At 47.7% G+C, this 13,436-nt stretch overlaps 1 long non-coding RNA gene across 1 annotated transcript; it reads right to left on the bottom strand.

Annotated features, from left to right (window-relative positions):
- Positions 1-305: 305 nt before the first annotated feature.
- LOC131808243 (uncharacterized) lies at positions 306-5,427 on the bottom strand. Its single transcript, XR_009344744.1, has 4 exons — positions 5,219-5,427; positions 5,022-5,064; positions 3,145-3,206; positions 306-630 (listed from the first exon to the last, which is right to left on the bottom strand). It is a non-coding gene; the product is annotated as an uncharacterized LOC131808243 (long non-coding RNA).
- Between the last annotated feature and the right edge of the window lie 8,009 nt (positions 5,428-13,436).

Raw genomic sequence — 13,436 nt, forward strand, 5'->3', positions numbered from 1 at the left:
GGCCCAGGGACCCATAGCAGCGGTCTCTGCAGGGAGCGTGTTGGGAAGGCAGAACCTCATGTCTCTGCCCACTCTAACCACACCAGGACCTGCATTCCAACAGAGCCCCAGGTGGTTCTTGTGCAGTTCAAGGCTGAGAAGCTCAGCTCCGGGGACCTTGGCTGAGAAGGGGAAGAGAGACGGAGGTAGGGAACTGGAGGGAATGTGGTGCCAAAGGAAAGGACCTTGACTCTTCCTAAGGAGGGAGAGACTGAAGTGTGTTTAGTTGTACGCTCTTAACAATGAAAAAAAAATTAACTTTCTGGTCGCAAAGTGAAACTTCATTAATGTTTCTCAGGACATTGTTCCATATTTGCATAAATCAGATTCACGTCAAACGTGACCTGACTGTGTTTGTTGTCTGAAAGAACCAACAGCCCTCCCACTCCAGATTCTTTGGCAACGGGCCACCTCCCAGGGCTGTTCATCGCCGGACAAGGACACCAGGTGTGGGGGGCACCGCAGAGACTCTGGGGAGAACACCAAAGGCCACTCTGCTTCCCTCCGTCTCCCTTCGTTGTCTCCCCATCTGGTTCCACGCAGTTCTGCTCCAGGCCCACAGGACCTCTCGTGTTGTTCACAAAGGTGGTGCTGGAAAAGGAGGTTGGGGGAATGGAGGCTGTTATGTGTGTCACTGGGCCAGAATGGCCTTGTGAGCCACCGCTGGGTGTCCTCAGGCCATGGGTTCATGGGACATGAGGAAGCCTAGAGAGGCTGGAGCTCAGGGGTGGCTTTGTGCAGGGTGGACTTGGGCTCCTTCCCTCACTGTGCGTTCCCTCGGCCCCAGCTCTGGCACCTCCAGGATGGGGTCTCTTGGCTGCCATACTGTGAGTCACAGAGCCAGGGCACTGCAAAAGGGCTTGGCTTCCTACATCCTCCTGTTTCTTGTAGTACCAGTGGGAAAACAGGCCAGAGCAGCGTGGGGGACATAATGGACAGTTGTGGGCCAGGACAAGAACCTGGGGTGTCTCTTCCCTGAGCCTTTAGTCACCGGCACCTCCTACTGCTCTCTGCCAGGAGACCTGAGTTGGAATTTCACTCCGTCTATGTGAAAATGGGATAGGCAGCTAGCCTCTCTAAGCCTCAGTTTCCTTATCTGCAAACCAGAGATATTAACAGTCACCTCCTAAGGTGGCTGTGAGGACCACATGAATGGTTCACGTGAGGTGCCCAGCACAGGGCCAGACACAGAACAAAAACAAGCAGCTCAAGGGGCACCTTGGTGGCTCAGTGGGTTAAGCATCTGACTCTTGATCTCAGCTCAGGTTTTGATCTCAGGGTCATGAGTTCAAGCCCTGCACTGGGCTCCACGCTGGGTGTGGAGCCTACCAAAAAACCAAACAAATAGTTAAAGTCTATTAACTACCATAATGTTACTGCTAATATTAGCCCCATTTCTCAAATGGGGAGACCGAAGCACAGGCAGGTTAACTATCCTAGTAGGCTGAAGAACAGGGATTTGAGCCCATGAATTCTGACTCCTAGCCTCCATATTTAGTCATATCACTTCTCTGAAATGAAGCTGATAATATTGACCTTAAGAGATGGCTTTGAAAATGAAGCAAGAATGGGGCTTCTGGATGCCTTCAGCTCAGGTCATGATCCCAGGGTCCAGGGACTGAGTCCTGTATCCAGCTCACTACTTTGTGGGAAACCTGCTTCTCCCTCTCCCTCTGCCAGCAGCTCCCCCTGCTTGTGCTCTCTTTCTCTCTGTTTCTGACAGACAAGTAAATAAAATCTTAAAAAAAGGAAAGAAAATCAAGCAAGATCATGAAAGCCAAGTGCCCAGCACAGTGCCTGACATTAAAAAGGCGGCTTTACCCAAGTGGCTTCAGTCTGGGTATAGGAAACACGGATTAGCAGGGGCATAGCTCCACCTCGTGGTATAGTCTCAGAACTGCACCCCTTCGCGCAGAGGTCCTGCCCGTCTGCTCTGGTCACTAGTTCTGCTCTGCAGGGCGCAGAGGAATGCCGGGAGGGATGAGCAGAGGGGGCGGCTGAAATTCGTGCATTTTCCACCCCTGTCATTGTAGGGACTCGTCCGTAGGGAGCAGGGATGACGGGGAGGGTCTGACTATGGGTTCTCACATCCTTAGAGTTCCTACCAGCTCTTTGCCCAGTTTCTCCCTCTGCCTCCTCATTGGTACACTGTTCCCGGGAGGAGGCAGTTCGCGGTGCAGGCTCTGCACGTAAGCTTTCTTCATGCATTTCTCAGGATTACTCTCTAAGCTAGGGGCTATATTCACTCCCATTTTGCAGAAGAGGAAGCGGAGGCTCAGAGAGTTAGTGGGAGAGCAGAATTTGAACTCGAGTCCACCTGACTCCAAAGCCTGTGCTCTTCACTGTTGCACCAAAGACCTGCGACAGGGACCACCCCCTCCCTGAAATATGCAACCATGTCCCGAGAGAGGTTCCTGCACGCAAAGGGTTCCCAGCTCATTGCCACCCACCCATCGGGAAGATCCTGGGATTTCCAGGGCCTCTGCTGACTGGATTCTGTCCTTCTGGGATTTTAAATGTATATCTTATTCCTCAGTTGTATTTTTTTTCCCAGGCAGATCCTTAAGTGTATCTTAAACACTGAAAAAGCAGCTTTGGAGCAGATTTCTTCTATGGGACAGGAAGGCAGAGGACAGACAAGCAGGAGCTGAGGGTGCAGGTCAGAGGGTCCCAGGCAACCTCACTGGGGTAGCGCCATTGCCTCTGAGCCCTGAGCGGCTCACAGCTAGTCAACAGGCTGACTTTTTCACATCTTACTGGAATGCAGAACATGGCCTCAGCTCCTGTGGCCCGCGGGAATGCTCAAACCCTCCGCCATGCAGCACATGTACCCCCGGATGGGGGCGCGATGGGGGCGCGATGCTCACTGCCTGGCCTTCCCCCATTACCGCCCCATTCCTTTGGTTCAGGTCTTAGAGGCTCTTCTGCCTTAAGCGGCCCCAGGCTGAAACACCTTTCTGGAGAGGTATGACATCTTACCAGCCCTGAGCATATCCGAAGCCAAGCTCTAACAAAGGGACTATCTGCAGTGAATGAAAATGACAGTCCCTCAAGATGGAAGTCAGAGAGTTCCACAGGGACCCTCCAGGGTTTAAACCTCCTTACCATACTCCCGGCAGGGGTGCCACGCTGATCCTACAGATAGGGTGACCACTGGGTCTCTGCAACTGGCAACAAAGAAAGACCACCGTGAGACAGACCGATAGTGGCTACGGATTTTCCAGAGACCCTTCTGGCCTCTGGTCTTGTCCTCTCCCGTGTCCCCAACACTCATCGTTGATGGAAAGACCTTTAGAGATGGTGCATATTTTACAGGTGGGACAGGAGAGGCCCAGAGAGAGGATGCAACTGGTAGAGGTCTACTGGAAAGCTGGGAGTGGCATTGTGCCTCAGACTCCGGGGTCAGAGTGCCTGGGCCACAGCTTTTTCTGGCCATCTTCCCTGGCTTTTACCACATTTATGGAGAACTGCCAGGGAAGCAGCTAGAGGGCTCTCCGATGAGTCAGGCCATCCCTGGCTCCCCTGGGGAGACTCTAGGCTGTTCCTCCTGCTTGAGGGAGGGGTGTCTCTTCTCCTCCCCTGAGAGACCTAGAGGGGGCAGAGGTGGCCTGAGGCAAGCTGTGATGATAGTTCTGAAGTCTGGCCAGGACAGTTCTCCTTTGTCCAGAGCTCCCTCCCCCGCACACATAGAGCTTAGGGGATTTGGGAATAGACTGGGAACATAGTGACATGATTTTAAAAAAAGAAGAAGAATGGGGGTGCCTGGGTGGCTCAGAGGATTAAGCCTCTGCCTTCAGCTCAGGTCATGATCTCAGGGTCCTGGGATTGAGTTCTGAATCGGGCTCTCTGCTCAGCGGGGAGTCTGCTTCCTCCTCTCTCTCTGCCTGCCTCTCTGCCTACTTGTGGTCTCTGTCTGTCAAATAAATAAATAAAATCTTTTTTAAAAAATAAAGAAAGGAAGAAGAATTCTACCAAGACTCAGTCATCAGTTGGCTTTATTGGGAAGCTTCTCACACTAGAGTTGTGGAATGTCCCAGGAATCTCACTACAATTCTCTTCACCATAACATGGGATGGCCTGGAAGCTTAACTGTAATACTAAGAACAGCTTCACTTCAGCACCAAGAGAAGGAGCTAGCCCAGAAACCCAATGGTAATACCTTCACTATGGAATGAGATATCCCAGTAACGGACCACAACAGTGAAGTATTTTAGGGACACCATTACAATAGTCTTCGCTTTTGGGTAGGATATCCCAAGAATCTTACAAAACTGATCGTCAAGAGTAGAAAATTTCAGCAATTTTATTGAATGGTTAATTATTCTAGAGTGAGTGGATCTCTTGTCCAAACTCTTCACTGTGGACTAGGTTAGTTCAGGAGTTCCACCTTAATTCTGGTGACGATGGAGTGGGCTATGGTCTGACACTGATCACTATGGAATGGGCTACTTCAGAAAAATCTACAACAAGAATCACAATGGTGGGACGCCTGGGTGGCTCAGTTGGTTAAGCGGCTGCCTTTGGCTCAGGTCATGATCCCAGCATCCTGGGATCGAGTCCCACTTCGGGCTCCTTGCTTGGTGGGGAGCCTGCTTCTTCCTCTGCCTCTGCCTGCCATTCTGTCTGCCTGTGCTCGCTCTCTCTCTCTCTTTCTCTGACAAATAAATAAATAAAATCTTTGAAAAAAAAAAAAAAAGAATCACAATGGAATAGGAGACTCTAGAATTCCAGTGTCACACTAATCACTATGGGGAGGGCTAGCTCAGGAGCCCCGTCGTAACACTGGTCACTGTGACGTTGCTACCCAAAAACCCAGCTTCAGTGCTCACTATGGACCAAAATATAGATTGTGTGTCAGGTGGGCTGTCCACAGCCGCAGGACTTTACACTGGTTTTCAGAACCTTGAGAAAGGATTGCTCAACATTGAAGACGGCATTGAGGTTGGGGGACAACGGGGATGGATATAAGAAGAAAAACTTACTTTCAATCAGCCAGTTAATGAAAGAGGCTGGGAAGTGTTTGTCCTGGGGAAAATCAGAAAGCCTCCATTAATTGAGCATCATCTGCGTGCCAGGGCCCGAGCCTCTCATTTGATCTTCACAGCAAACTTGCAAACATAGGGGTTATAGACGGGGAAGAGGAGACTCAGAGATGTGAACAGCTTTGACCAGGTCTTACAGTGAGCTGGTGGCAGAGCTGTTCCTAAAATCTGGAACCCCATCTCTGACTCTGGACGGCTGAGTGCCAGAAGGCATACGGGTTGTTGGTTCCAAAATCCCTGAAGGTCCTACTTTGTGGAACAAAACACCCTTTTCATAATCAGAACTTCCCATGTATTGAGGCGCTGGTAGGATGATGTTCATGCAAGAGAGGCCACCATGGACCACTCCTCCAGCATGGACTTCTCCTCCAACGTAGTCTAATATGGACCTCTTCTCCAGCATGGAACCCCACATATTGTGATGTCAAATAAACAACTTGACTGTTTTTTTTTTTTTTTTTTAATATTATTTAAGTCAAGGGAAAAGGGGAATAAACCACTAAGTTTTGAGTCCCTACTCTTTGCTGGACAAGTAACCAGACATTTTCTTATCTAATCATTTTACTGTATTTCTCTCATGTCAAAATACCATTGACTAAGATACACATTATTTAATGTGCCACTGAGAATTTTTTTTAAATTGCCAACTACACTATGACATAGCATTGAATATAAGACACATACCAGTTTCAGATGTTACAGTGTTACAGTGTGGGGGAAATGTGTGTCTTGGAACTGATTGATGATCAATAATCACTTCATAGGGGTCTGGGAGATGAAGAAAGTTGAGGCATGGGGAGGCAAGGGGACCTGTCCAAGGTCACACAGTCAAGCAGCAGACAAGCCTGCCTGCCTCCAAAACCATGACACGTACACTTCTCTTAACAGGGCAGCTGTAGCACATTTGCCTGGCCAAAGGGACCCCGTGAGTGAGGAGGCCACTAACCGAGCTAGTCTCAGTTGCGAAGGTATGGCTAATCTCAGAAGACTCCTGAGGAGAGAACCTGCTGCTCGTACCTGAAAGTCCAGGCGGTAATGAGGCTCCGACGATGTGGGTACTTGGGTGAAAGCAGAGTAAAGGCTCCTAAATAACCCGAGGGAGTGGACATCTGAAGGAGAGAGAGGGACAGAGGTGACAGTGGGGGGGAGGACAAGAGGAGATCCGAGAGTCAAGTTGACTGAAATACAGGCTCATAAAACTCCTTCCTTTGTCCCTGCCATACACAGACTTACCCACAAGGGGGGGATAATTCCCAAACTTCTGGAAAATACATTGTAGCCCCAGGGCCCTACAGTCTTCTGGCATAAGAGAACATTCTCAGCTTGGAAGGTAGTAATCTGTCCATCCCTCTGTCCGTCCATCCATCCCTCTGTCCGTCCATCCATCCATCTGTCCGTCCATCCATCCACCCATCCATCCCTCCGTCTGTCCATCCATCCATGGACCCATCTCCTTCTTGCCTGCCTCACCATCATCTTTCTACTGTCTTCCCATCTATCCACCCATCCGACCACCTGGTGTTCCCTCCCTTTCTCCCCTTCCCTTCCTTTCATCCATCTCTGTTGTTTCCTTTTTCCTTCCATCACTCTCTCAATGAATCCACCTATCTCTCCACACACCCATCCATCATCCGTCTTCCACACACCTAGTAACAGACCCTCCTTTCTTTCCATCCATCCTGTCACTCATCCATCCATACACGTTCCCTTTCATGCGCTCATCCTTTTATTCAACCATCTATTACTTCCTTCTCTACTTTCATTATTTTATCCATTCTTCTGCCCTTTCCTTTTCATCCATCCATCCTCCTTCATTTCTTTCCTGCTTCTCCTAGATCCGTCTCATTTTTCTGTCTTCCCTCTATTCCTTCCTCCACCTAAATTCCCTTTCCTCCATTCTCCCTCTTCCTTGCACTCTTTTTTCATCCTATTCTGTCCGTACCTCCTGGTAATTATCCACTCATTCATTCTTCTCTCCACCCATTCCTCCATACATATTTTCACTTTTCTATTTTACCATTCATTCATACTTCCATCCTTCATTCCATTCATCCAGTCTCCCTTCCTTTCGTCTCTAGTTCATTTTCCGACAGAGTATATGTGGAGAGCCTACTCTGCCCAGCTATGAGACAAATACAAGAAAGACTACAAGAGAGCTCCTCCCCCTCAAGGAGCTTCCATTGTAGTGCAGGAAACCCAACAATTACTACACCGTATGATAAGCCTGATGGGTAGGTGTGCAAATATCATGGCAGTCCTGAGCCAGAGTCATTCTACCTGGAGACATCTGGAAAGGCTTTGGGGAGGACAAACCATTGGAGTCACACCTTAAAAGAGTGTGGGATTTTTTCCAGGCAGAAGGAGGGCGTCCGAAGTCATTCAGAACAAAGCTTGGGATGTGTCAACAGGGCCTGGAGTATCTGGGCTGTCTGGACATCAGCTGGCTGGAGTAGCAGGAGAGGGACAGAGGAGAATGAGGCTAGAGCAGTTGCAGGAAAGACCTTGACTGCCAGCTTTAGGGGCTTTGCATTTGATTGTCCTGGTAATGGGAAGCTACCGAAGATTCTGATCAGAAGTGCAATGCAGAAAAGTCTCTCTGGAAGCCCTGAAGGGGAGAAGACAGGAGTGGGCGGGGCCGCTCCTGCAATGTCTCAGCAAGAGAGTGATGCTCAGGCCGGTAACACTTACTTTTTAGGACGTTCAACTGTTGGTTGATGATGTAGAACCAGAATCGGACCACTGGGCACAGCTGAAATGCAGATGAGCAGAGGCCTCTGTGACAGGGGACTTGGGCCACCCTCCCAGCCTGGCCCAGCCCAGCCTCTGACTGGCCACATAGAGAGTGGAGTGATTTTATCAGTCTTTTGTAAACACAACACAGATCTCCCTCTTCCACAGGTGAAACCCACTTGGCACACATAGTTCTTCCATAAGTGTCCCTTTCTCTCCCCTTCCCCCAGCATTGGGGACCTAGACAAAGGACAGGGCAGCAAAGTTCTGCAGGGCGGGAGGGTCCAGGGATCAAACTTCCTGCATGGGCCACCTCTCCCTACCTTGGCTGTTCCTCTGTACCCTCAGCTGATCTCCAGGGTCTGCCGGGTCCACCCTGTCAAACTCACCATGTTGGGTAAGGAGTTCCGCAGGGTCCGCTTCAGCATGACTTTCGTCACTGATGAGAGCAGGCTGGGAAGGGGAACAGGGACATTGAAAAGAACAGCAATTACAGCTAATAGTTAACAAAATGTTTTTTCCCCTCCAGAGGCGAGTCTAAGCCCTTTGGCATCTGCTAACTCAAATGACCATAATAGTTAAAAACACAGATTCTTTGCCTCCCAGGGCACTACTTCCTGGCTGTGTGACCTTGTTCAATTTACATAACATCTCTGTGCCTCTCATGTGTAATATATAAAATAGAGTTGTGGTAAAGAGTCGATAAGTGAAAGAAACAGATGGGCTGGAGGACAACCTGTCATCAATAGGGCCTCTAGTGCCTCTTAAACAGGTGATAGCTTTTACCCTCTTTGTGACTTGATTAAAGGCATTTCTTCTTAGAAACAAGCTTCTAAAATAATGGTTGCTAAGTGGTAGGTCGCAGGCTAAAAGAGGCCCATGGGTGTGTTTCCTTTGGCAAGGACAGTCTTTTTTAAAATTTTAGAGTGAGTTTTCAGAATTTAAAAATTAAGTAACTTTACATAAAAATCCATGTGTCCAGTTTCTACTTAAGATACAGAAATCACACCCAACTGGGTCTATCTTCCCAGATGGCCAGTGAGCTAGAGCCAAAGAGGGACTGCCCTCTTCAGATGAGGCATATAATGTTTGGTTTGCACAGCCCACTATTCTCTATAGCGGTCATAAAATTGAAATTGAACTTGCATGTTGTATTTTTCTTAACTGGAGCCCACTTACTCATTTCTGCTAATTTCCTACCCCTAATGGGCATATAAGTTTATGATCTTTATTCTAAGGCATTGAATTCAGAGTCCGGGAGCTAGAAAGGATCACAGACAGCAGGTGGTTGGGTTCTCAGGATAGGCTGACTGTCTTTTTAAACCCTGAGTTATAGTGCCCATCTGTGATTTACAGTGTCTTTCTCAACCATGAAGTAATGACCCTAGAGATCATCCATTGGGGGTGATTGAGTTTCCAGCCCAGCCTCTGGACAGACACCTTTTTAGGGACTGGTCTGTCTGAAATATAGTGGTACAGAATCTGATTAACTCTTAGCCCATTGCTCTTAAACTAAGTGAGCATGCATTTTTAGACCTCATCTAGTTTTTTAGGTTTTTAGGAGAAGACCACAAAAGTGTTTTTGAGTCATCAGTTTATTTTTTACCCTTCAGTCCATCCCTCCATCCATATACCCCTCCATCCTGTATCCATATACCTCATCCATCCGTCCGTCCGTCCGTCCATCCATCCATCCATCCTTCCAGCCACCCATCCTCTCACTCATCCATTCGTCTGCCCAGCCAACCATCTACTCATTCTTCTCTGTCTTTTGCTCCAGTGTATCTCCAGGAACAACACTGTAGTGACTGGCTGAATATTTGTTGAGTAAATAAATGAACAAATGAATAATAAATATAAGGCAGCTTCTGCTCTCACAGAGCTCCTGTAGGGATATGCACTCAGTTACAACATAATGTGAGAAGTGATATGACAGAGATCCTGCCCAGGATCTCTCTGTCCAGGATCCTGCGCAGACAAGGGACCATGCAACACTCATGGCCACTTTCAGGGAAGACATGTGCTTCCAGTGAGAGGCTAACCTCTCTTGTTTAGAAATCTAGGTTCCCTGGTGGGTGACATGAGAGGAGAGATGCTCTGGTGGTGTGGCTTGCTGCACCCTGTCTGTGGTCCCCAGGGAGCCTGGTAGTTGCCACTATGCACAGCATCGCCCCCCACTACTCCCGCACAGCACTCAGCTCTCCCGGCACCTACCGTGTTCGCGTGTGGATCCCGGTGAAGACGGGCTGACAGTTCTGTAGAGCGAGTGAGACTTGGCCGGATGTGGTCTGGGACAGTGCTAAGGGAGCCTTGATGGTCACATCCAGTGTGGAGCCACTTAGGAAGCTGAGCAGCCTGGACACCCAGCAGAGGGCAGTGTGAGCTGAGTTGCTGGGGAAGCTGCAGATGGGGCCTGAATTGGGGGTGGCCTGGGACGTCATAGTCAAGACATTCTCTGGGTCCTAGGACTGTCTTAGGGGCAAGTCACTGCGCTTGTTTCCTCCAGGCGATGCAGGAAACCCTCCCCTTCCAGAGCAAATGTTTGGGGCTGTTCTAAAGATGTCCCTCAAGCTTGGAAATAACCACTGGCATTTGTGGACTTGAAACGTGACCTACACACATTTATATTTTTTAAATGATGTCTGTTCTTGGGCACCTGGGTGGCTCAATCAGTTAGATGTTTGCTTTTGGCTTAGGTCATGATCCCAGGGTCCTGGGATCAAGTCCCACATCCGGCTTCTTTCTCACTGGGGAGTTGACTTCTCCCTCCCCCTCTCCCCTTCCCCTGCTCATTCTCTCTCTCTCATTCTCAAATAAAGTAAAAATAAATAATCATGCCTGCTCCTCAGTATATACTTTTTTTTTTTTTTTTTTTTTTTTTTTTTTTTTTTTTTTGTGGCATCACAATTCCGGACTTCAAGCTCTATACTTTTAACTTAATTTGTTTTTGAATATAAATTTGAAAGTCAGTTAAAGAAATGCTTGCTTTTGTTTCCTGTTCTGTAAAATGGGCCTAATAGCAGTACTTTCCTCCTAAGGTTATGGTGAATAATATATTTTATATATATTTCATAAATAATTCATATATTATATAAATATAATTCATAAACCTCAGCATGGTGCCTGGAATATATTAAGCACTCAATAATGTTAGTTATGTCTTATCACCACAGTCATCTCTTTGGAGGACAATTTGGCAGTACTCACCAAAAGCTATAAATTACGCTTATGAGAATTTCTAAGTAAATAATCAGAGATCTGAAAGAAGATCAATTGATTTATTTATTTTTAAAGATTTTATTTGAGAGACAGAGAGTGAGCAAGTAAGAGAAAGAGAGAGCGTGCACGAGCAGGGGGAGGCGCAGAGGGAGTGTGAGAAGCAGACTTTCTGCTGAGCAGGGAGCCCAGTGTGGGACTTGATCTCAGGACTCCAAGATCATGACCTGAGTCGAAGGCAGATGTTTAACCAACTGAGCCACCCAGGTGCCCAATGATCAAAGATTTATAAGGCAAGATAGTAGTCACAGAATTATATATCAGAATGAAAATTGGGGGGTGGTGTCTGGGTGGCTCAATCAGTTAGACATCTGACTCTTGATTTTTGGCTCAGGTCGTGATCTTGGGGTCATGAGATTGAACCCCATGTTGGACTCTATACTCATCAGGGAGTCTGCTTGAAATGTTCTCCCTCCCTCTACCCCTAACTCACTCTATTCTTCTCTTTCTCTGAAATAAATAAATAAATAAATAAATCTTTTTTTAAAAAAAGAACGAAAATTGGGAACACCTTAAGTGTCTAACAATAGAAGAATGGTAAAAATGTATCATGGTATATCTATACGATGGGATATTTATTGCCATTCATAATGGTGCTGAATGAAGTCGGAAAAGGAGCAAACTGAAATGTTAATGGCCATTGTCTTTGGGCTGTGAATTTAGGTTTATACTTCATTTTTTTTCTCCACATTTATTACAACAAACCAAGCAAAAATGGCAGAAAAAGAATAGATTTACTCTCACACCTATCTTCCTCTTAACAACCATCCCTAAGTAGCTTGTATGTTTAGAAGGATACTGTCAAGAGCCTCACATGGGTAATTTAAGTAGCCACAGCACATTTTCCCAGTTGTTTAAAAATTGCCCCTTCGCCTGGGTGGCTCAGTGGGTTAAAGCCTCTGGGTGGCTCAGTGGGTTAAAGCCTCTGCCTTTGGCTCAGGTCATGATCCCGGGGTCCTGGGATCGAGCCCCGCATCGGGCTCTCTGCTCAGTGCAGAGCCTACTTCTCTCTCTCTCTCTCTCTCTCTCTGCCTGCCTCTCTGCCTACTTGTGTTCTCTGTCTGTCAAATAAATAAATAAAATCTTTAAAAAAAAAATGCCCCTAATCCAGGGATTCCCTTCTACGCCTCCTTCTCTAGCTAGGAATGGTTACTTAACCTTGGGAAAGTGATAGTCAGTCTCGTCTGAAGCTGCAGTTGGAGGTCAGAGAAAGGATGGACCTTCCATGATACCTGGACGATGTCAAAGTCAGTGATTGTGAGCCTACAGAATGGGAAGCAGGAGGGAAAGTGAGCCAACAGGAATTCCCAGTCTTCTCAACTCAACACCCAAACTGCAACGTGGCCTTTCCTCCATCCTGGGTCCTCCCTTTCTTAACCTGGGTTTCCATTCTGAATCCCACCCCTCCAAGGAAAGCATTAGTCATCAACTGAGATGTTTCTCAGTTCATTGACATGCTAAAGGAAAATGAAGACCTCAGATTCAAAGCATCCCTGGGAACTATGGTTTTAGCTTATATACAAAGATGCTCTTTTAAACTCTGGGAGTATTAAGTGATACCTAAGATATCAGCTGGGAAAGGCTTCCTCTGTAACCTTTTCCAGAGCCATTTGTAATTCAGTTGGGGCATGGACAAGCCTACATAAATCCAAGAGATGAAGTCATATGGCAGAGTGTTGGGTGGTGGGTTGACAGTTTGGACGAGGAAGCAGTGTCTGATGCTGCCTTCTCAATATCTACTTTCCAAGCAGGTGACTGAAACTCTGATGCTTATAGTGCAGGGTGGTATCTTTCAGACACCTGCAACCTTCACTAAGTAATGTTTTGGAGAATTATTTTATTGCTAAAGGACTCAAACTCACCAGCTGTTGAGTTTCCCCAAAGGAATCATGCTCTTCAGAACATCGTTGATGCCAGCAAGACTCCCATGGCCACAGAGGCCCCCAAGAGAACCCTTGCCGAGCAGGCCTTCCAGAGCCAAGGACCCAGCTGCCTCCAGGAGGTGATCTTTGCCGGCAGGTAAGGTCCTGCTGCCTAGGAGGATCTTAAGTAGCATTTCCCTCTCCCCCACCAGATTCTGACTGTTGAGAATGATGACTCCCAGCAGCCCTTCCTGAGCCAGGAGATCTTTGTTGACATTTGTTTGGCCAAGAGGGTTTCCAGTTTCCATTTCAGTACCTTTTCCTTGACTGTGACGAACCAGGGGAGGCTGCCCACTGCCATTGGTTGGACTCCTGTGTTGGGGAGCCCTGCCATTCACTGGAGTTCCCATGTGGCCAGGGTTTCCAGATTGCACCTCTATAGTGGGACCAGAGGGGCCAGGGATGCCATATCCAAACTGATCATAAC

Source organism: Mustela lutreola, chromosome 9, assembly GCF_030435805.1.
Source record: "Mustela lutreola isolate mMusLut2 chromosome 9, mMusLut2.pri, whole genome shotgun sequence".
Lineage (NCBI taxonomy): Eukaryota > Metazoa > Chordata > Mammalia > Carnivora > Mustelidae > Mustela > Mustela lutreola.